General features: G+C 40.7%; 1 long non-coding RNA gene across 3 annotated transcripts in view; it reads left to right on the forward strand.

Moving 5' to 3' along the window:
- Positions 1-768: 768 nt before the first annotated feature.
- The window catches only part of LOC308611123, a 68833-nt gene continuing 46147 nt past the window's right edge, over positions 769-23454 (forward strand). For 2 of the 3 annotated variants that reach the window (XR_014014772.1, XR_014014773.1), the window contains exons 1-3: positions 769-855; positions 6946-7057; positions 11048-11159. This is a non-coding gene — a long non-coding RNA (uncharacterized lncRNA). The remainder of the gene's footprint in view (positions 856-6945; positions 7058-11047; positions 11160-23454) is intronic. The other variant, XR_014014774.1, reaches the window with a different exon arrangement.

Here is a 23454-nt window from a genome sequence, read left to right on the forward strand (position 1 = left end):
CCTAGCTGATGTTTGCATATTGCTGGTTTCACGGTATGCAGCTTGGAGACAATATGATATAATGATTTTGTGTCATAATTATGATTTGGAGATATTCCAAGGTGATAATAGTAATAGCTAACTTTTACTTGGTGGTTAGTACGTGCTAGACTGTGTTTTGAGTGTTTTACAGGTACTAACTCATTTAGTCTCACCACAAGTCTAAGAAGTAATTAGTATTATTATCCCCATTTTATAGTTGGGAAAGCTGAGGCAACAGAGGGGTCAAACTACAGGGTAAGTAGCTGAGCCAAGATTCAAACCCACGCATTTTGGCTGGGAGTCCATTTCCTTAAAGCACTTGATGACCCTGCCTGGAAGTAACCAAGTGGGTAAGATTCTTCACCCCCGACATGCCACAGCTGCAGTGGAGCGGGGAGGGGGATGGTGAATCCACTGCTCACTGCCGAGCTGCAGCCCTCCTTCCCCCAGCTCTCATTGCCCCCTTCCCTAGCTGTGCACCTGCCTGGGTAAGGACAGGAGAGAAAGCAAGCTGCAAAAAGCACCCAGTTCTGTATCTGAAGGGGAAGAGGAGCACATATCAAGGTGGTCTCAGGAAGCTGCTTATTCAGGAAGGGAGGGAAAAAATAAATGCAAAAACACTGCTTCAGGGTCTTGGTTGTTTTGTTTTGTTTTCATTCTTGGTTTTCACAATCATTAGAGCATTAGACTTGCCTAATTAGAAGCAATGTTTCCCTTACGTTTTTCACCAATTTCATTTCAGGGTGTTCCTGGCTCATCTGTTGATGCAGTGCCAGAAGTGAGCTGCAGAACAGGAGTTACTGGAGATGACAGTGACCATGAGTCCCGAAGGAGGTAACTAATCATTTTTGGTCCTGTCCACTGCTGAGCGCCTTGGTTACAAATGACCTCTAGACAAGTGTTCAACCTGGATGGTTCTAAAGGCATCTTGTTGGAGAGAGCACTGCATGGGACCGGAGTTCTGATTAATGGCCATTTTCTTTTGTCCCGCCTCCTTGTGTTTCCTTAAAATAATACTGTTGTTACAAAAGACTACACAGGGTGTTTCTGTTTAGGTAAAGTCGACTGGTGCCGGGGTGAAACAAAACATAACACAACCACTGCAGCAAAACACAAACACAGAGCAAATCCATCCTGCTTCACCTCCCCCTGGCCAGGTTCCACATAAGGAAACCCAGCCAGAGGATTTCCCTCGGTTCACAATGGCTCAGGACAGAAATGTATAAAACTTTGAACAGCTCCAGCAGTGACCCAGGGAAGAAATGAATCACAGAACCTTTCAGGGATGTGGCCAGCCTAGAAATCCTCCCACGGGTGTAGGTCTCTGCAGTGGGGGACCTGGAACAGCCAGAAATATACCTTCAGTGTTTGCTCTGCCTGGATCTGACACATAGAGGCATTCAACCAATGTATGCTTAATTGCAGTGGGTTCTGTTGGAGTGAATGGAATAGTAAAAGGCAGAAGTAGAGATGCTTTTTCCTTTGATTTTGAAATAGTCTAAGAGCACTGATAATAATAGTAGTAATGATAATAATAGTTAACATTGTTTCCTGTGGGCCAGGCCCTGTTCCAAGCAATCTCTCCTTCCCTCAGGGGCAACCTCTATCCTTATTTATAACCCCATAGGTTAGTTGGCAAAGGGAGATGTTTAATAGGGGGGAAATTATCAAAGTTCATCAAGAGTCCTCAGTTTCCCTGACTGCCTCTGTGATCTCTAATTGGCCCAGTTGCTCAGAGGCCCTAACAGCTAAAAGGTAGTAAAGTAAGGAGTCAAGTTCACATTACACATTGGGCCTCAAAAAATAAAAATGAAATAAAAAAGGTTCATTATTGAGTTCAGCCTCCTTGAGGTCACATCAACCTGATCCACTTCCTTTGTTGTAGAGATCCAGAAGCACCCTTTCAGATCTTGAGGATGGGATGGGAGTGGGGAGGAGGTTGTATCCACCTACCTAAGCAGGTTTGTAAACAAACGACAAGCAAATTAAAGGGGAGTCCATGGTAGAGTTTTATGTACAGCTAAAAACATCCAAAATGCCTTCTAATACTCAAGAATTATATAAGGTCTATTGTTATGTGTAGAAGCCTCTGAGCCCCCCTTCTAAGAATTCTCCCAGGAGGTTGGGGATTGGGAGTAGCAGCCATGTTGGTGACATGTGGTCCTTCCCCGTGTTGACTGAGGGGACTGGAAGCAGACACCGGACTCAAGGCCAGCCAATTGGATCCTCTCTCCCAGGAATTTATCACTGCAATAAAAGGATGCTGGTTAGCGTGGGCTGGTCTCTTAAACCAAGGACATACAACTCAAGAGCTGTGTTAGTGCACCATAGGCAGCAGAAGCACAGAACACCTGACTGCAGGGAGAAGGAAGCAGATGTGCAGGGAGACAGATGAGGGCCCTGAAGTAAGATACTGGAGAAGAGGACAGAAGGAGAAAAAGAGACAGCACTGGGGCAAAGTAGCTGATTGGCCTCTGCTGGTTTTCTAATTTAGTTCCTATTCAAACCGCCCTGAGACCCAGCTGTGCCTCTTCTTCTGGGGTGCCGTTGGCTACTCTTGAACCTTTATCCTATAACCTCTACTCTTTTGATAATGCTAACTTGAGGGGCTTCTGTTACGTGCTGTTCCAGCTACAATGGCTGTGTAACAAAAACCACCCCAAAATTGAGTGGCTTAAAATAAGAACACTTATTTTGCTTAAAAATCTGCACTCTGAGCAAGGCTTAGCATGGACAGCTTGTTTCCACTACAACTTGGTTTCAGCTGGGGTAGTTTGAAGGCCAGGAGCTGAAATTGTCTAAACTCTTACGTATGCCTGGCCTGGGAAGACTCAAGCAGCTGGGGATTGGAAGAGCTGGAGCTATGTGGAAATCTCTCTGTCCATCTATGGTTTCTTTATCATGGTGGCTTCAAGGTAGATGGATTTTCCGCTGGAGGCTCAGGGCTCCAAAGGTACAGTTCTCAGGGAGAGAGGGCCAGGTGGAAGCCATATCACCTTTTATGACCTAGCTTCCAAAGTCATGAGGTGTTATTTCCACTTCATCCTATTTGTGGAGGAAGTTACAAAGATCCACCCAGGCTCAAAGGGCCACTGCCTCTCAATGCAGGAATGTTACCATCACATTGTGAGAAGAACATGTGATGTATATTAATGTGGACATCTTTAGAAAATAGAATCAGTCATACTTGTAAACAAAAGAACCTTGATTAACATACGGAATAATCCCAAAAGCTCAAAAAGGTATCAGAGTTCCCATAAGATTATCAGTGTTATGATGGAAAATATCCTGGTTTCTGCATACAGTGAGAATTCTTTCTTTTTCTTCTGAATTAGTGAACATTGAATTTATCCATAGATGGTCTCACTGGGTTCTGCCCAGGAAACAGTATTTTAAAGTTGACTTGTCTCCCTGATTCTGGAACCATCTTGTCCTTAATTTTGCCATAGAATTAGATGTGGATTAAGTTCAAATCCCTTGTTGTTTGTAGCAAAAAGTTTCTCGTCATCTTATTTTCAAATGTCATTTGCAAGCATATCCTTTCTTGCTTGGTGAATGAGCTTTTTTCTCCAACTGTACTCTACTCATACTTTTAATAAATAATCAGGTTTTCAGGGTGCAAAATACTCGAGAGCTGTAAAGTAGGCACTGCTGAAAGATGTGTTAACTCCTTCGGGCCTCCAAGGTGCTATTTCAAATGTTACTGCTTCATATCCCATAATAGAAGCTTGAACCTTATCGATGGCCTTTCTTTGTGTGTGTAGAGGGTGAAGGCTAGGAAAGGAAGAGTTGGTGACCTGGAACGGGGAGCTGAATTAACTCTTTCAGCAAGGCTTAAAAGAAAAGATTTTAGTCTTTTATAAACTCTAAAAGATACTGAAGCTTCCAGAATAAATCAGTACCTAAGATAGTGTTATTAGATGCAATAATTACTGGAATGATAAAATCCTTGTTGATGCTAACTGAAAATAGGTATGTTCTATACTTACTTTATAACAGCATTTCCAGTACTGTCCTAGAATGAAGTTAACTATAAAAATATGCACATTCTGACTACATATAGAAAACTTCAAATTGTCATCTTTTTATTATCAATAAAGTTTACTCAGGTTTGTACAAAATTCTTCAATTTATGGGTTCAGCCTGTTGTTTGATATGTGGAATAAAAAGATAAGACCATTGATGGCAAGTTTTCAAAATTCTACCTATAATAAGTGAATATGCATGAATATAGGGCCAGCCTGAATAATAGGTATATTTTGGATTTTGTACAACTAGTGGTCTGGTAAATATTTAACAACCAGCTTATCCAAGGCTGGGAGTAGGAGGGTCTTGACTTACAGCATTTGCCGATTTCTGTGATGTAAATATTTCCACCATAGCTGATTTCATGCTCCTAACATGGCATCACCGAATGCAGAATTGGGAGGAGACATGTTCAGTTGGCTCTTCTGAGCTGTATGAGCCAGTCCTGCACACCACTGATTACAATTATGGGAAAGCCAGTTGGATGACTCCTGGATAAACCTTGTTATAATACTACGGGGATAATAAGAACTTACTGTATAGCACAGGGAACTCTACTCAATACTCTGTAATGACCTATATGGGAAAAGAATCTAAAAAGTGGATATATATCTGTGTATAACTGATTCACTTTGCTGTACAGCAGAAACTAACAACATTGTAAATCAACTATACTCCAATGAAAATTAATTTTAAAAAATACTAGGGGGAGGGGCTTCCCTGGTGGCGCAGTGGTTAAGTATCCTCCTGCCAATGCAGGGGACATGTGTTCGAGCCCAGGTCCAAGAAGATCCCACATGCTGCGGAGCAGCTAAGCCTGTGCGCCACAACTACTGAGCCTGTGCTCTAGAGCCCACGGGCCCCAACTGCTGAAGCCCGTGTGCCTAGAGCCCATGCTCCGCAATAAGAGAAGCCACTGTTATGAGAAGCCCACGCACCACAACGAAGAGTAGCCCCCACTCGCCACAACTAGAGAAAGCCTATGCGTAGCAACGAAGACCCAATGCAGTCAAAAATAAAATAAATAAATAAATTAAAAAAAACCTAGGGGGAATAAAAGACAAATTTCAGGTGGCAAGATCTGCAGCAGAGACATTTAATGCCCATTGACTCTCCATTTACTCCCCCACATTTCTCACTGACCAGTGGCCTGGGGACAGAGATGGAAGCATTTAAAAGTTGGTATGCAACCAGCAGCCCTCTCTTTCCTTGCCACTGCACCACTCCAGTAAAGGAGGTCACATGTTACCAGTGGTGCAGATACAAGATGGGAGAACCTGTATCAACATGGTTCCATGAATGTCTGTGTGGAGCTCAACCCCTTTACACCAACACTGGATGTGTACCATGCTTCAGTGAGCGATGCCCAGCAAGCCATACCATACAGAATGGCTTAAGACAACAATTTATTGTTTTATCTCCCATTTCTGTGTGTTGGTTAGGCTCCACTGGGCATTTCTTCTGCTCTTCTCACTTAGGGTCTCATGTGGTTGTAGTCAAAATGGTGGCTGGGGCTGGAGACCTTGGAAAGTTTGACTGGGATTGAACTGAGGATGGCCTCTTTGCTGAGGTCTGGCACCTAAGTGCTCCTCCACGTGGAGTCTCATTCTCCAGCCATCTGTGCGTGGCCTCTCTTTGGCAGTGGCAGTGGCAGTCAGACTTCCTATATCATGAGTGACTTCAAATGCAGAGGCTGTCAAGATTTCCTAAGGCTTCTGCTCCATTTTCTTGGTTAAAGTGAGTCATGGGATCAGCACAGAGACAGACAGGGAGGTGACTAGACAAGGGTGTGACTACCAGGAGGTAAGAGTCACTGGGAGCCCTCTTTGGAGACTAGCTACCACATACCACAAGTAAGAATTAAGCCTTTGTTATGTTAAGCCACTTAGATTTCAGGGTTAATTTGTTCCCTTGGCAAAACCTAATCTGACTGGTCCAGAAATTGGTACTGTATTAGTGAAGATAAGATAGATGGTGCTGCAAAAATAAACCCCTAAATCTTAGCAGCTTAACACATGGGCCTCTGGGCGACTTATGGCTCTCTAGGACTGTTGCCTTCCAATGATGACTCAGGGGTCTCGGTTACCAAAGTGATGACTCAGGCCACTTGCATTTTGTTGGTGCACCATCTGGAACATGTGGCTCCCAGCTCACCTGGGTAGGAGGAAAGAGGACAAGGGGAACTCATGGCTCTTAAGTACCTATTAGCCAGAACTAGTCATATGCCTCTTGCCCCAACTATAAGGAGGCTGGAAAATTTGGGGGAGCACATGGATATTTGATGATTAATAAATATCTCTGTCATGAAGTTATATGGAGCTCTTCGCCTCTTTCGTTTTTCCTCCCTTCTCACCTCACCCTCTATAAAAATTTTAAGAAAAAGGGAGAGTTGGGGGCAGGAGAGGGAGATAGGAAGGAAGGAAACAGCAAGGAAGGGAGGGAAAGAAGGAAGCAGGGAGGGAGGGGTGGAAGGAAGGAAGAACACCGGAAAGAATTTATAGGATGCAAATACAACGACTAAACTATTAACAAAACTATTAACAAGTACTGCTAAACAAAATCTATTAAAAAATAATAGCAAAGGCTTTCACTGTGTTTTTAGCTGTTTTTTTTCCTTTTAATCAGCAATGATAAGGAAACTAAACCAGATTAAGTGCTATCTTATTGGAGATACAAAGGCAAACAAAGGGAAAGAAGTGATTGAAGAGCACTTCAGAAAGCTCAGTACATTCAAATCAGCAGGGCCTGATTACTCACATCCAACGGTGCTTAAGGAATTGGCAACTGTAGTTGCAGGACCACCAGCCTTTATTTTAGAAAAGGAAGGTTGGACAGGAGAAGGTCCTGACAAGTAGAATCTGCAGATGGAGTATCGTTTTTTTTTTTTTTTTTCAACAGAGAAAAGCACAACTGTAGTAATTATAGACTCTTCAGCTTATCTTGGATACCTGGGAAGATACAAGAACAAATCATCAAACAATCAATTTGCAACCATCTAAAAGAGCATAAGGTACTGGGTAGTAATCAACATGATTTTGTGAAGTACAAATTATGCCAGACCAATTTAATTTTACCAAGAGAGGATGATGAGCCTGATGCAAGAGGGGAAAGCAGTACCTACAGTTGAACTTCAGTAAGGTTTTTTTGTTTGTTTTCTTTTCTTTTTTTATCCATCCCCTGACATTTTCAGCATCAACTCTCCAAGAGGATGCTACCTAGATCAACAATTGGGTGGGCACGACTCTGGATGAGGCACTCAGCGTGATAAAAACAAAGATTCTGCTCTAGGTTGACATACTTATTAGTAATAGTTATTGTTATTTTAATCAGTTGATGTGGACAAAGAAGATGACAGAGGTAAAGAAGATGTTGAGATAAAAATAACATTCTCTACTACAGAGGGGAAGTATGAGAGAAAAGAGGAGATATAAAAACCAATCTAAGAAATCCAGCAGCTAAATAATATGGGATCCAGGAAAGGAGAACAGAGAAAATGGCAAAAGGGAAATTTCTAGAGAAATTATATAAGAAAATTTCCCAGGAAAGGACATACATGTTTACATTAAAAGAGCCCACTGAGGGCTTCCCTGGTGGTGCAGTGGTTGAGAGTCTGCCTGCCGATGCAGGGGACGCGGGATCGTGCCCCGGTCCGGGAAGATCCCACATGCCGCGGAGCGGCTGGGCCCGTGAGCCATGGCCTGCGCGTCCGGAGCCTGTGCTCCGCAATGGGAGAGGCCACAGCAGTGAGAGGCCCATGTACCACAAAAAAAAAAAAAAAAAAAAAAAAAAGCCCACTGAGGGCCAAGTACAGTAGATGGGGAAAATAAGCCACTTGGATACAACACTGTGAAAATTAAAACTCTAAGAATAAATAAAATTTGTAAAAGTTTCCAGAGGGAAAAATTAGGCCACCTACAGAGGAATGAAAATTGAGCAGCCAAATTCTCATTAACCTCTCTGGCTGCTAGAAGATAATAGAGTGGTCCTTTCAATTCTGGGGGAAATTGAATTTAAAAATAATTTCTATATTCAGCCAGCCTATCATTCAAAGAGTAGAATATAGGCATTTCACATAAACCAGCACTTGGAAAGTTTACTTCCCAGACTCCTTTCTTAAGAAGTTACTTGAATATGTATTCCAGCAGAATGAGGATATTATCCAAGAAAGAAGAAGGCGAGGGTCCTAATATTGGAAACAGAAGTAGAGTATAATACAAAGTCTTCCAGTTTAGAGCAGGAGAATGAAGAGTTCCAAAGGTAAGGACTCTTGGGCAGGAGAGAACTCCTTGCAGCTCATGGTGTGATTGAGGGAACAAAAAATAAAAAGAAACAAAAAACAGAAAAGACTTGAGTGTTATGATAAAGTATATATTTAGACAATAAAAATGACAGGCAATTAAGAACTCCAGAAAAAAACAAAAAGCTAACTGAGAATGTTATGGTCCAATTTTGAAGAAGAAGAATATGTAGGATTTTCAATAATATATAGACTGTTAGAGAAAAACTAGTACATGGTGTTAAAACATTATCCTTTGAGTAGGTGAGGAGTTATGACAGTGCCCTCCTAGAAAAGGAAGTGGCAATCCTAACATTCTCCTTAGCTTGGCAGTGCACGATGTTGATGTAGTCTTAATAATGTAAGTACTTTGGCTTTAAACTCTTGCAGTCAATGGACAGAGTAAGGAAGATCTTGGCTATGTTGCAGAAAAAAGAGGCAAACATTAATCTTCATAATATGAAAGTATAGCTGACCGAAGGTGGGAAGTGCAAAATGAAGGAAATACGAAGAGAAGAATAGTGTCACTGACACCCTCAACTTCTATAATGAGAAGTCAAGATACTCAGGTTTTCAGAATGAGAAATTGAGGCATAACATAATATTTAAAGTTACAAGGGTAACCACAACAAAACTTAAAAATAATGATATAACTACCCCAAACTGGGAAGAGTTGGGAGGAAGAAGAAGATAACATAAATGAGCTAAATGCTTATCTTTTGTAACTGGAGGCCATCCATAACCAAGAAATTGAAAAGAGGAATCACATATTCAAAGAATGTATAATTCATGAGTGATTTTTCATAGGCATACGTTGAAGGTCGTGGGCACAATCTCAGAGCACAGGTATCAACAATCTCTATAGCTTAAGGACACATTATGGTGTTGATGATCTTGCAGCCATGACATTTTTTCCCATTCCATTAGCCATGCCCTGTTATAAGATTATACTTGCAAACTTAAAGCCCTATCTGCTTTAATGCTTTTTAAGTTTTTCTCAGAATTATCTCTAACATTTCACAGAGTACTCTCTCCAAAATTAATAGCATGGTATATGGCCACGTGGCCTCTTTATGGTATTTTATTATATCTAATTTCTGTTCCCCAAGAGTATATTCTCAGAATTAGGGTTTTGCCTCCACTGGATGAAAGCTTAGATGACCTTGTTATAGGAGAAAAACTATTTTAATATTATAACTCTAAAAATTAAAATAATACAAAAGTCACTTGAATCACTTCTAGATGTTCCTGTGCATTTAAATAACAGCATGTTAACAAGCTCCTGTTAAATGATGGCAGATGCAAGTAGAACTCTGCTGTAACTTCATAATTGAGGTCCAAAAAATTCAGTCGTGTAATGTGTGGGACCCACTTAGTGCAGAGTTCATGAAATGACCAATGTGAACTGGCTCCAGGAGGACAGGAGCCAGTCACCAAACTCGGCATATCCAAATTTCCATTATCAAAGAGTGTGTAATTACAAGCTCCACAGTATTTCTGATTACTGGCTAGAGTGGCATGCCACATAGCCACACACGTAAACTCAGTTGCCATACACACTGCCTACTAGCTTTAAATTATGCAATTCTTTTTTTTTTTTTTTTTTTTTTTTTGGTGGTACACGGGCCTCTCACTGTTGTGGCCTCTCCCATTGCGGAGCACAGGCTCCGGACGTGCAGGCTCAGTGGCCATGGCTCACGGGCCCAGCTGCTCCGCGGCATGTGGGATCTTCCTGGACTGGGGCATGAACCCTTGTCCCCTGCATCGGCAGGTGGACTCTCAACCACTGTGCCACCAGGGAAGCCCTAAATTATGCAATTCTTTATTACTCTTGGCAAGAGTTAAACTATTTCAAATTTCACAGAAATTGGTGCTTACCTAATAGGGCAATTACACTATTTCAAATATTCATTATTCTAATTTCTCTACAACATGAGTATATTGTAAAAGAGCGGTATTTACTTTTTAAAATTAGGGCAAATCAGGGGGGTGTTTGCAACCAGAAGAGCTAAAAGCAAAAATCTTTAAAACAGTGTTCACAAGAGGTGGAATTAGGGTTGGGTAGGGATCATCATAAGCTTCTCTGTATCATTTCTTGTACACTGTTTAACTTACTGTAAGGTGTATTTACTACTCTAACACAGTAAGTATTATATTATAGTAATTAGTTTCATAAAAACAGTAACGGTTGCTGCTCTTAATGTTTCTCAGTGACTGGTCCCTGCAATACTTGTTAAAAATGCAGAATCCCTGGTTCCAAACACAGTCCCAGTGAATATGACCCCCTCTACAGGGGCCCAGGAATCTGCATTGGAACCAGTGGTTTAGACCCAGATCTTACTAAAGGCTCACTTGTATGTCTTCTTCAAGCATATTTCAGGATTGAACTTCTTGTGAAACCATCACATGCTGCATTGCCTTCTGTGGTGTTTACCATATCCCAGCATCCTTCCTTCCATTTCTGTACCACTAAAATGAAGAAAAAAAACCAAAACGACCTCACTGTCTCTCTCTTTTGGTGTATGATATTATCTAGGGGAACAGCAGTTCTTTTCAAGGTCCTTTAAGCTGTGCAACCTCTTGAACATGGAACAGCTAAGAAAATCTCAGTTTTAAAATTCATGACAATGACTGGTTTCTTAATTATGTAAGGAGAAAGATTTTGAGACTGTCTTTATATCTTATTTTGGTGCTAATCATTTTTTCTCATTCCCATGACTGCAGGAATATTGATCTCAGTGTTACTTTGACCATTAATGAATTTTGATGGCAATAAGCAGAGACGCACACCTCCAGCCTCCTGGGAGCTTAATCTTCTGCTACAGCGTTTGCATTTGTAAGTCAGCACCTGTGTGATCCATATTCTAACTATTTGTTATTCTCCTTTAATTACATATCGGTGGTGGTCCATCTGTAGCCTGAGAGCAACCAACTGGAGACTCAAAGAAATTATTAAAGTGTTAACTTTAAACTAGAAGGCCAAAAGGAAACATATTGGGTTTGTTCCTACCCATTCCAGAATGATGTTTCAGGAACGATTATTCCCTCTCTTGTCAAGGAAACTTGGGTCTAAAAAGTTAGTACAGAACTTTTACCTTCAGAGAAGTTCTCACCTTAAATATTTCCTGTATCACCAGTATTTCTGTTAGCATCAGCTTTACCTCATCTGTCAAATACCATTTTGTTTGGCAGGTGATACATTTTAAATCCTGTACTTCCTACTTGGTCCTGATCAGTCACTCAAGTCGGGGTTTAGGGAATTGTAGATGGTCAAGTCAGTCCCCGAAAACTTTTCCTTTTAGCATTTTGGCAACTTTTTATTTTGACATAATTTCAAATATCTATAAAAGTTTCAAGAATTGTACAAGAAATCCCCTTTACTGAGATTCATATTTATATCTTGCCCCATTTACTACCTCTCTTTCTATGAATCTGTCTATATTGCACACTCTCTTTCTTTCCTGACCCATTTGAGAGTAAGTTGAAGACGTTGTACCCCTTTACCCTGAAATATTTTGTTATTTTCCTAAGAATAACATTCTTTTTAATAACCATGGTTTTATCAAAATCAGGTATTTTAATGATATAAACCACAGTCCAAATTTAAATTCAGATTTTCTCAATTGTCCCAATGATGTCCCAATAATTAGTTGTAAGCTGATTTATTCCCCAGACCAGGAGATGTAATCCAGGATTGTGCATTGTACTGAGTTGTAATATCTGCTTTGTTTCCTTTAATCTGGAAAAGTTTCTGAGCCTTTGTCTTAACTTGACATCTTTTAAAGAGGGCAGATCAATACTCCATTTTTTTTGCTTTGTCTTTCTTTTTTTGGGGGGTGGGGGGAAGACTCTTCATTCTGGGTTTGACTAGGATGTCCTCATGTTTAGACTTGGGTTATGTATTTTTGGTGGAGATACCATTGAGGTGAGGTCCTGTCCTTGTCAGTGTACCATATCAGGGGTACCCAGTGTCCATTTGTGATGTTAACTTTGATCACTTGGTTCAGGTGCTTACTCCACTGTAAAGTTATAGCTTTTCTCTTTGTAAATTACAAGTGTTTTGTGGGGAAATCTTTTGAGACTGTGTCAATATCCTGTTTATAAAATTTTTTCTGACTACTTTGCACTGATTGATGATGCTCTAACTCCATCATTCCTTCTAGATTTATTAGTTGGCATTTTGCTGTAAGGAAGAGCTTTCCTTCTCTCCATTTACTTTTTTTGCTTATTTAAGTCTGAACTCATGGATTCTTAGGTTATTCAGTGGGTTATAATCTATTTCTGTCCTTTTTAATTTTGATGCTTAAATTTTCTCAAATTTGGCCAGTGACAGCCCCTTCAATCTGTTTGTCTTTTTGACATGTTTCCATGATGCTTTGAAGCACTACCTTAGTTTCTGTAGCAACTGGCTCATCTTGTATTCCCTCTGCCCCCTCCCTGGAATTAACCATTTCTCCAATGAGCCCCCAGGTGAATTTTTTTTTTTTTTTTTGCGGTACGTGGGCCTCTCACCGCTGTGGCCTCTCCCGTTGCAGAGCACAGGCCCCGGACGCACAGGCTCAGCGGCCATGGCTCACAGGCCTAGCCTCTCCGTGGCATGTGGGATCCTCCCAGACCGGGGCACGAACCCGCTTCCCCTGCATCGGCAGGCAGACTCTCAACCACTGCGCCACCAGGGAAGCCCCCTGCAGGTGAGTTTTGGTAAGATAATCAAATTTATCTTTTGTGCCTGCCCCTCCCTTTTTCTCTTACCTTTCAGTAACCTGTCCCATGAGTCCCTACTGTAACTGTGATTTTCAGTATCTCTAGTTAGAGAGGAAATTCTGATAAATTCATTCACCTTAAAATTGTTTAGGAATGATTGCATTATCCTTCTTAGAAATGTTTGCATTTTAAAAAAGGAAACCAGTTAGAAAGCAATGCTCAGTTAAACAACAATGTTAATCACAGAATGTTACTGGTGAAGGAGACTTTAGATCACAGGGTCACAGACTCAGCCCCCCTCAGCCCCCTAAGAGTTAGCGTGAATGTGTGTGTGAAAAGCCCAGTGATGTCAGCAACAGAGTGGTACAGACTGGGCTAAACTGGAGGGTGCGAGCCCACCTAATGATATTTAAATTAAAATAAATAAATAAACACTGGGCAGACAAAGCAAAATTATTTTATTATCCTTCTTTAGCAGAGGGTGGTCTATTAATGACTTTTGTGTTAAAGTAAAACTAAACTAATGGTTTTAACATTGTGCTTGGGGGAGCCACCAAGATGCTTTATGGAACTTTCCTGGGGGTTCTGGATATTCTGTGGACAGATCCACTCTCGACCTCCCAATCCTCTTCAGCCAGAGTCGCTTCCTTGTTATCAGTTTGATGTGACAGGTACTGTGGGAGTCTTGTTTGAAGGAAGGGATCTGTGGATTTTAAAACAAGTTCAACAAACACTGATGTAGTCCAGCCACCTAACCTTGCAGATTCTTGCAGATAAGCAGACTGAGGCCATCCTGGGATAACCAGTATTGCCGTGATCGTTACTGGCAGAGTTAAGCCTAAAACCCAGGTCTTCTGATGCTTGGTCCAAACTTTCTTCCCTACATAAAGTTGCTTCATCTAATGGTGGAAAATCAGGTGCTAGTGGCGAAGGTTATCCTAATGTCGTATCAGGTACACAATAGGCCGTCTCTAAGTAAAGATGTCCCTGGTTGATACACAGCCTTTCATGCTCTGAAGACAAATACCCGTCCTGATTCTAGAGCTCTATAAATTGAGCATGTAAGTGAATATTTAGGTAGAAAAATCAGGTCATCAAACACTTTAGTCACTGGTTAGCATGTTAAAATGATACTTTCATCCATAAGGAGGTATGATTTCTAATAAATACATCAGATAATTTTTTCAAGTATATTCTTAATACTCCTGGAAGATTTTTGCTAATTGATAGACTATCAAAGACTATTTCCTTTTCCATTCTTAAGAAATCATCTTTTACTATGATAAAGTTTTTCATTTCTTCAGTTAAAATGTATATGCTTAAAAGAAAAATGGTAAGATCTAGTATAAATCACTACATAGACATCATAAATCATTTGAAAGAGGACTGTTTTCATCAATGTAGGGTTCTACTCAAACCTGTAGTTCTATTACAGTATAATATTTAACAGCTGGCAAACTCTTGCCTAAGTACTTTACTTTTTAAATTTTTAACCTTTATCTCTGCAAAACTTAAAACTGGAGTAATTTCTGAATGCTCTCACAAGCCAGTTCAAAATTCCTGTATCTCTTTCGTTTTTCAAATGAAACGGAGCTTTGTCTTCAATTGTCTAGTTTATTTTTCTTGATAGAAATAATATTTCTCCAAGGTTTTAAGAGGAAAAAATAGTATTAACATATAAGTTGAATGTTAACACTTCTGATTGCTTCTAACATCCTGATATGATTAAAAGAGGACAGAGAGGCCGGGAAAGTCCTTACAAACTAGATTTAAAATATTGCTCATTTAAACATCTCAGATCAAATGTAGTTCTGTTCAAGTATAACTCACTACTGGTAAATGCTAAATTGTTCTTGAAGCAAGCATTACTTCAACTTTTGTGGATTATTTTCTTAAATTTTAGACTTTACCATTCATTCCTTTCACTTTTTATTGTCATTTTTTTGCTCATTTTGTAAGAGGGGAGTTTTGGGTTTTATTTTTTTAAAGGAAATACTAAACGTAATGAATGAAACACATGTTATTACTGAGCCTAAAATGAATTGCATTAGCATTAGTATCTTTTATCTAATAAATTATAGTGCATATATATGCTTACCTATTAAAAAAATTTAACTTGTGGATACCTATATTCTAATTAGTGTTCTTTTTTTTCTATCAAATAATTTATCACTGGATTTGTCACTTTACTAAGCCAGTTTCTTATTGAACATGTGAGTTTTCTTCTCTTTTTATTAATTTCATCATCATAAGACTATATGCATAATTATTCTGTTTCATCAAGAAACAGTTTTAAATGCTCACAGCGTTCATGGATGTATCCAGTTGTTTGTTATTCTTTCTCTCCTTTCTCTTCCTTTTTCTACCTTGAAGTTACCTTTTAGCCATAAGAGGCAGGTTATAGGCAATAGACTTTGTCTGTAAAATATAATGCCTACTTCACGGGGCTATTGGGAGAACTAAATACAATAATGGAAGCTCCTAGCACAGTGCATGACATCAGTATTTACTTTTACTTTTTGGTCCTTTAAGGAATTGTACTTCCACAAGTTTGACAAGTTCTCAAAACTGCTGTTCTGGGCAAAACTTCACTTTCAGTAAAATGAAAGCCTGTGAGTAACTAAGTATGGCTCTTTATAGGGGTTACATTGAAATGTAATAGGTAGATTTAGAGTTTTGCGAAAGATGGGAGCAAGACAGCTTAGTGTGAAGGGAGGAGCCTTGGTCATGGGACAGCTACTACCCCCTCAGTCACTGACTCACCGGGTGACTTAGCCACTTTGCTTTTGGGCTTCAGTTTCTTCAGCTGTTATTAGGATGTGGACGGTCTCCAGGGTGCTTTTGGTTCTAAAACCTGGTAATTCTACAAATGCAGCACTTTTAAAAAATGGATTTATCCTTGTGGTGAAAAAATTCCTGGAAGATATATACCATCACATTCATGCTGGGGGTGCCCAGGTGATGGCAGGAGGGATGGCCTTCTTTCTTCCCCCCTCTCTCCCTCTTTTCTTCCCTCCCCATCTCTTTCCCTTCTTTCCTTCCTTCCCTGACTTGTTTCTTCTTTCAGCAGTTATTTATAGCACCTTCCATGAGCCAGGCACTACGGAGTGAGCAAGAAGTTCAGCTTGGTGAACTTCAGTGAGCTCATCTTCCATGAGCCAGGCAAGAGTGAACAAGAATGTTTCAGTCCAGCATTCATGAAGCTAATAGTCTTTTTATCTATTTCTTTTTTTTCCCCTAAAAAATGTCAAACATATAGAGAACCAGAAGGAACAGTAACTTGAACATCTATATCTCCTAGATTTACCAACTGTTAACATCTTTTATTCACTGTGTGTGTGTGTGTATACACCCATATGTATATATATACACACCCATATGTATATATATATATGTGTATACACACACACACGTTTTTCTGAACCATTTAAAAGTGCAGACACCATGTTTCGCCTCTAAGTACCTGAACGTACATCTCCAAGAATCAGTACACTCTCACAAGTAACCATAATACCATTATCACACCTAACTTAGGTGACCCACCCCCAAATTAGCACCAATCCTATAGAATTATATAATGTCTATTCCATATTCAGATTTCTTTAATTATCCCAAGAATGTCTTTTATTGCCCTCTTCATCAAATCCTGGTTCACCAATCAAGGTTCACACATTAATTTGGTTTTTATTCCTCTGTCTCTTTTAATATAGAACTGTTCCCCCACTTTTTCTTTTTTAATGACATTCACTTTTTGAAAAGTGCAGGCTCATTGTCTTACAGAACATACAAAGTTCTAGATTTGTCTGATTGTTTCCTTACGGCGTCATGTAACTTATTTCTGTATTCTGTGTATTTGTTGTAATCTGGAAGTCTAGATGTTTGATTAGATTCATGTTAAAAGTTCTTGGCAAAAATATTTTATAGGTGAAGTTGTGCTACAAAGTTATATATATTTGAAGTTTTCTACAAAGATCATCTATTACTAATGATGAAGAACTAGAAATAAATTTAAATTTATATAATACATTGAATATAGTGGAAAAAAGCATGAGTTTGCTAGCAGAGGCCTGGATTTGAGTACAGATTCTATTCTCTCTAGCAGCTTGACCAGATTAATTAGCCTAGTAGTTTAGCTCTCCACAGAAGACCAGAGAAGACAGAATCACTCCAGGAACCTTCTTGAAATATGCATGCTTGTCCCTCCACTCCACTCCCTGGTATTTTTTTTAAAGGGGGACTTTTTTATACCACCCCTCATCCCCAGGCCACCCTTCTCACCCACACCCCAGGCTTAAATGCCACCAATTCTGTGTGCCAGGTGTCCTTATCTGAGAAATTTGGAAAATCTCTACCTTGAAGGGTTATTGTAAGTGTTGGAGATTAATAATAACATGTGTAGGGCTTCCCTGGTGGCGCAGTGTTTGAGAGTCCACCTGCCGATGCAGGGGACACGGGTTCGTGCCCCTATCCCGGAAGATCCCACATGCCGTGCAGCGGCTGGGCCCGCGAGCCATGGCCGCGGAGCCTGTGTGTCCGGAGCCTGTGCTCCGCAACGGGAGAGGCCACAGCAGTGAGAGGCCCGCGTACAGCAAAAAATAAAATAAAAAAAAAAACAATAACATGTGTAAAGTACATAGCACAGAGCCTGCCGCATTATTATATGCGCAATTCACCACCACTGTTATTGTTATTACATCAGTAATTTGCAAAGAAGGGAGAGAGAATTTGAAAAGGGACAGGAAGTGGTATAGTACAGAATATTCAGTTTCTAAATGGTTACTTCAAAAACCTTCCAAGAGTGTTTGTGCTCATGCAGTGACATCAGTAAAAGTTCAGCTGAGACAGTGCTATGACACAGTAATCATTAACATTTGTGCAGCCCTTTACAGTTTACAAAGCACATCCACGTTCATTATTATGTTTGATATATGCCCTCTTTCACGAAGATCAGCTGCGCTTAATGCTTCGCCCAAGGACACAGCGTAATCAGTGGGGGAGCTCAAATTAGGAATTCTGATTGTAGAACAGACTTCTTTTGCTGAAAATGTGCAGCCTGGAACAGACACCAAATGTCTCTTTTCTAAATTCCTGACCAAGGGACTCTTTCCTTATGGTGTCCGTTACTGAAATGTTTGGTTTAAAACTCTTTTGAGTCTATTTCACACTTACAGCTCCTCATCTGTCGTATTTTATCTGCGTTGGGTGACATTTCCTGTACTGTCGTGTGTTGTCACTCAGCCAGAAGGCTTTAGTTATTTCTTGCTCTTTGCTCTAACAGAGAGAAGTACTGTTTAATGAATCTGAATTAACACCATCAGGTGCATATTAAAAATGCATCCGGACCTTTCAGCTGGACTAATTTCCTTCCTAACATTGTGTAGCACTGGGCAAATTAAAGACTCAGCCAAAGATTGGCCCTTGTTTTTTGAAGCAGTTAGAATTGGTGTTTCTTTGTGTTGACCTTGATATTTTTTACCTGGTCATGTATAGCTCTTTTTTGGATAAGAAAAATATTACTATTTTAAACAAAAACTGACTATCTTTGGTTTAGCAAACTAGTATAGCATAAAACATCTTAGAGGAGATGACTTATTCTTTATTATTCAGTTTAAGGTATTTTCTAGTTTCTTTTCTGATTTCTTCTTTGTATCACAAGATATTTAGAGTTTAATTTCTTAATTTCCAAATATTTGTGATTTTTTTTTTTTTTTTTTTGCGGTACACAGGCCTCTCACTGCTGCGGCCTCTCCCGTTGCAGAGCACAGGCTCCGGATGCGCAGGCTCAGCGGCCATGGCTCACGGGCCCAGCCGCTCTGCGGCACGTGGGATCCTCCTGGACCAGGGCAAGAACCCGTGTCCCCTGAATCGGCAGGCGGACTCTCAACCACTGGGCCACCAGGGAAGCCACTTGTGAACTTTTTAGTTAACTTGTTGCTAGTGGTATCTACATTTCTATTCATATTAATGTTTTAGCATAATTCTGCCATGTCCAGGGAACATATTCTGTGAGATTTCAGTCTTGTAAAAGCAGCTGAGACTTGCTTTGCTGTCCAGCATTTGTCAGTTTTGTAAGTGCTCCAAGTGCACTTAAAGAAGGAAATGTTTTCAGTAGCTGTTGGTAGGAATGTTCCTTGTATATCAGTTACACGGTGTGTTAATCTTGTTCGAATCATGTGTATTTGCTGATTTGCTTTTTTTTTGCTTGCCTGTTTGCTTACCCTATTATTTCCCAAGGGTTAAAATTTACGTTAAAGGGACTTCCCTGGTGGCACAGTGGTTAAGAATCTGCCTGCCAATGCAGGGGACACGGGTTCGAACCCTGGTCCAGGAAGAGCCCACATGCCACAGAGCAACTAACCCCGTGCACCACAACTATAGAGCCTGTGCTCTAGAGCCCGTGTGCCACAACTACTGAGCCCACGTGCCACAGCTACTGAAGCCTGCGTGCCTAGAGCCCATGCTCCACAACAAGAGAAGCCACCACAATGAGAAGCCTGCACACTGCAGTGAAGAGTAGCCCCCACTCACCACAAATAGAGAAAGCCCGTGCTCAGCAACAAAGACCCAACACAGCCAAAAATAAATCTTTTTTAAAAAGTGTTAAAATCTCTCACTAAAAGTATAAATGCATTTCCTTCTTCAGTTTTTGATAGATATTTTTTGGAGGCAAAGTTATTAGGTGCATACAAAATTTAGAATTGTTCTGTCTTGTGAACGTAACCTTTTTCTCAGAATGAAGTGTCCCTCTTTGTCTCTAGGGATGCTTTCTGCTTCAGACACTACTTGGATACTAATACAGCTATACTGTGTTTCTTCTGGTTAATATTTGCATCCTTTTTGTCATCCTTTTCCTTTTTCTCTCTGATTATTCTCAATCTTTTTAATATTTCACATGCGTCTCTCCTTAATATTTTGCCATATTTCCTTTACATAATTTTTGCTCATCTTTTAAAATTAAGTTGTAGACATTGTGACCTTAGCATATATCTTCCCAGATAATCTCCTAATATCATCTAATACCCAGCCCATACTGAAATACCCACAATTGTTCATAAGGTGACTTGTATAACTGTGTGGCTGCAGTTATAACTGCATTTGACTGTGTGGCTCTTAGTCTTTCAAAATCTAGAATAAGCTAACTTAATCGATACACTGTTGTACCAAATGACCATAAGGAAATGAAACATATTTTAAAGATTACTCTTAACTATATATAAGAAATATAGTCAGTACATCCCATTTGTAATAATAATCTGAAAAACACAGAAAGTAGAAATGAAAAAATAGCAAACACTTGTATATCTTCCACCAATTGTGAGCATGGCTACCTTCCTGGTATTATATTTATCTATTTCTGATTTTTGAAGAAATCTTAGTCTGTTTCACATTATATGCTCATTATAAAGGCTTAGAAGTGAAATTTCTGAGACTAAAGGTATAACCTCTTTTAAGGCTTTCCAGGATGGTGTTTCAAAGTTTAACAATCCCAATGTGCTAAAGCTTACTGCATTAGAAGGGATGTCCTCTTCAAAGCAGACACCACATGGGTAATTACTTATCATGGATATTTAATTATCGTGGATAATGTGTTACCACACACCTATAGTGGAGATATCCTGGGGTAAAGACTGAAAAAGGCAGATACCTTCTCAGGCTCCCTCGAAGCTAAGCCATCAGCATGTAACCTGGGATTAACCAGTCAAATTAGCCCCCTTCAGACTTTCAGGCTGAAGCCATTTACACAAAGAAGCAGGCACAGTGGAGACTCCTTCTGGGGGATATAGGGACAGCCACTTTGAGCAAGTCAGCATCTGATATTCAGTGCTGAGGTAGTAATTCAAGCCATGAGGTCCAGCATTCAGTGGTGGTGGCAGCAGTGTCCTCACCAGAAGGACGCTGGCATGATTTTTGGCTCTGGTCTTGGCCAATGTCTTATTCTTTCCCATTTCTTGAGCCTGGTTGTCCAGCCTTCTCTGGCCCCCTGTCAAATCTCAATATCCTTTAAGAAACACTTCTCTATTGAAACCAGCCAAAGTTTGATTCTATTGCTTACAAAAAAAGAACTTGACTAACTTTCCATGCAGGGATTCTCCCTTCTATATAGCAGGACCTGTTTCAAATGGCAGGAAAATTGGCATGCATGAGGGAGATCAGGGAGAGCAGAGAGGGCTCAGCAAGTTAACTGCTCAGGACTGGGAGTTGGGAAGAGTCTAGTTGAAACTGGGTCAATATTGGAAGGAAGGTAAGAGCAGCTTCTTAAGAAGGTAACATTTATCCTTCTTGGGTACCTGACCTGGTTGTCAGCAGAGTGATTGCAGGGCCAGTTCAGGAGTCCAGCCCTTGTAAATGTGACACCAGAAATGTTAGACCTCCAGATGGTGGTAAGCCAAGTGGCCTTGGTTGAGACTGTGACTGTGCATCTGAGACTCTAGGTGGGATAGAGGGACAGTGGCCGATGCAGCTGTGTAGGCTTGAAGTAGAAGCTAACAATCACCATGGAAGGCCATGCCACCACTTTGAGAAATTCTCTTTGGCAATTTCTTCAGAACCAATTTTCAAGTAATACAACCAAAGCAGCCTCATTCCATAGGAGGCCAACTTTGTGTCTGACCAAAACTGGTATTGCCCCAGCTTGTTCACCGTTCCCATGGGGATTGACTTGGAATTGAGTAGAAATTTAAATAAATTTTGGCAGTTTCAAAAATCCGGAAAACCAAGGTTGTAACCACTGAGATATTTTTAAAAGCATTGCCAGCTCTAAAGGCAAGCTTTAGAGTATTTATTTAGCCTTTATGTATTTCCAAAGTTATATCAGTACTTCGCATCAACTATCTTATTTTAATCTCTCAACAGCCCTGAAAGGTAGGCGTTAGTAACCTTGTTTTATGGATGAAAGCACAGGCTGAGAGGTTAATTATCAGATAAGACAGCACGTCTTAAAGCGAGAATTCAAACGCAGATCTGGTTCATGCTAAAGCACATGCTCTTCTCAGCATTACTGTTGTCTCCTCAGGAGACTGCTTTAAAGAGAACAGTATACAGCTGACTATAAATTCCAGCCTTTAAAAGTCACAGTTAACATATCCAGAAGCCCATTTGTGAAATATCTCACAGCATTCTGCCAAAAGGCTGTGAAATCTTTGATTAAGGGGTTAAAAATGGTGAAAAGTAATAAACAGTAGGTCTGACTACAACTCAAGTAGTAAAACACCTTCACTGATTTTCATACTCAGCAAAAATATTTTTAATGATTAAAAAAAAGTCATAGTACTCACTCTACTAACTCAATGACATGCTGAAATATTAGCCTAGCTTGTGTAACCTTAAACGCGGCCGTGCTCTCTGGGCATGATGCTTTCTGCCAAGGGGCGGAAGAGCGGGCCCACTTGTGAAGGGGTTCTTTCTGGGCATTTCTTTCCTTGATTCTTTCTTTCTTTCTTTTTTTTTTTTGGCTGTGTTGGATCTTCGTTGCTGCATGCGGGCTTTCTCTAGTTGCAGCGAGCGGGGGCTACTCTTCATTGTGGTGTGCATGCTTCTCATTGCAGTGGCTTCTCTTGTTGCAGAGCACAGGCTCTAGGCATGCGGGCTTCAGTAGTTGTGGTGCATAGGTTTAGTTGCTCCGCGGCATGTAGGATCTTCCCGGACCAGAGCTCGAACCTATGTCCCCTGCATTGGCAGGCGGATTCTTAACCACTGTGCCACCAGGGAAGTCCCTTTCCATGATTCTTAATGTGTGTTTGTTAAGGACCACACACACACACACACACACACACACACACACACATGCACACACTAGCTAAAAATCTAACCCTCTAGATTTCATTTGGCTAACCTCAGGCCAGTCTTCACACTGCCGCTAATGCCCACCAGAAAGGAGAAAGAACGGGGAACAATCACTGAACTGCAGTGCTTTTACACTTCCTCGCCGCCAACAGTGAGGGAGGGACTATTGTGTAGATTGTGAGGGGGAGGTGGGGTAAGTGTGATTGGACTGGGGAGGTGGTGAAGATTTCAGATTTTCTTTTTAAAAATAATAGTTTGCTGCGTGGGCATCAGCAGGGGGTAGGGGGGTGCCTGCCCTGCTTGGTGGCGCTCATCCCACAGACCCATTCACCGTGTGGTTGTCTCTATGTTAGGAGCCGGTCTGGGGGTTGCTGAGCAGATCGAGTCTTCGTTAGTCTTTGCTCACCTTGGGTGGTGCTCTGTCCGTTTCACCGCCCAGTCACTGACACGGTGAGGGTTGTCACTGTGGTGCTGTGTTGTCTTAAGGGTTCCGAAAAACAACAACGGCAACCACCAAGCAAACAAACAAAACCTTTCTGCTTCCCAAATCTGTCCCCAAGGGAAGATTCAAAGGGTGCAAATGCTGTTCTGGGCCTGATGGGCACTAGTGTATCTGTTCTCCTCTGAATGTGGGCTTGGTGGTA

The sequence above is a fragment of the Mesoplodon bidens genome (genome assembly GCF_964165515.1).
Source record: "Mesoplodon bidens genome assembly, contig: HAP1_SCAFFOLD_541, whole genome shotgun sequence".
Taxonomy (NCBI): domain Eukaryota; kingdom Metazoa; phylum Chordata; class Mammalia; order Artiodactyla; family Ziphiidae; genus Mesoplodon; species Mesoplodon bidens.